Below are 1,016 nucleotides of genomic sequence, written 5' to 3'. Positions count from 1 at the left end.
AAAAAGCAAAAAAAAAAAAAAAAAGGGGAAAATCCAAAAAGCAGATATGGAAAAACGTAGGCGCGTGGGGAATACCTTCAGGATGTCAAAAATATGGTCGAATTGCCACATAACGTGGAATAAAGCGGGCCCCACACAACACCCCTGTATTTAAATTTAAATAAATAAATAAAATCTCCCGGTTTTCAGGAAGATTGGAGAAAAGTGGTTTTTGAAGCAAAACCAGTAGCCGGTTTTTGTCAGGACTGTGGGCGCTGAACAAAAACCCCGTAGCCAACGGTTTTCAAATTTCATTTTAATTTTTTAATTTAAAAAAATAAAATAAAAGAGGCGTGTTGCTTTTTGTAATTTGAATTAATTTGAGATTTATCCTTAAATAATTATCATAATTTGTCTTAGCTTTTTGATTTGGATTAGCTAATTGTGGCGCTCACGTGATCACACCCTACTCCCACTTCTATTTCACACGGAATCTTTCTTTTTCAGATCTTAAATTGTATTTATTAATAAACCTGTATATTTTTTTCCCTTTTTTTATTTGCTTATTCTTTCTTGATAATAATTTGCTATAATTAGGTAATGCATATTCTATTCTTCCATATTATATAAATAATAATAATAATAATAACAACATCCCACAATTGTTCTAACCCAACAAACAAGTCCGTCGTAAAAAAAATGCAGATTCTATAGATAACATTGACATATGCTTGAACTTCGAGTCACGTTTGAAATAAATGTTTTAGAATACATGAGTGAGAAAATACGTTGAAAATAATGTTATAAGCTAAAAGTGAGTAGACAATAATAACAATTTTGATAGTATATAGCCCAGGTAAGAAACAGTGAAAACTAATCATATCTCTCTATAGTACGTTTTGGGTCAGTTTAGCCTTTAGGTGTATATATGATTTTGGTGAAAGGTTTGTGTACACATCCCTATTGACCTAATATGGAGTAGTAAGGATCTATCTAAGATGAAAATCTGTAAAAAAAAAAAAAAAAAAAAAAAAAAA

General features: G+C 30.3%; 1 long non-coding RNA gene across 1 annotated transcript in view; it reads right to left on the bottom strand.

Annotated features, from left to right (window-relative positions):
- Positions 1-1,016, bottom strand: part of LOC111452453 — a 19,613-nt gene that overhangs the window by 8,085 nt on the left and 10,512 nt on the right. The gene's annotated exons all lie outside the window — the stretch shown is intronic.

Source organism: Cucurbita moschata, unplaced genomic scaffold (assembly GCF_002738365.1).
Source record: "Cucurbita moschata cultivar Rifu unplaced genomic scaffold, Cmos_1.0 Cmo_Scf00014, whole genome shotgun sequence".
Classification (NCBI taxonomy): domain Eukaryota; kingdom Viridiplantae; phylum Streptophyta; class Magnoliopsida; order Cucurbitales; family Cucurbitaceae; genus Cucurbita; species Cucurbita moschata.
The sequence above is the reverse complement of the archived record's forward strand: the minus strand, read 5'-3'. Positions and strand labels throughout refer to the sequence as shown.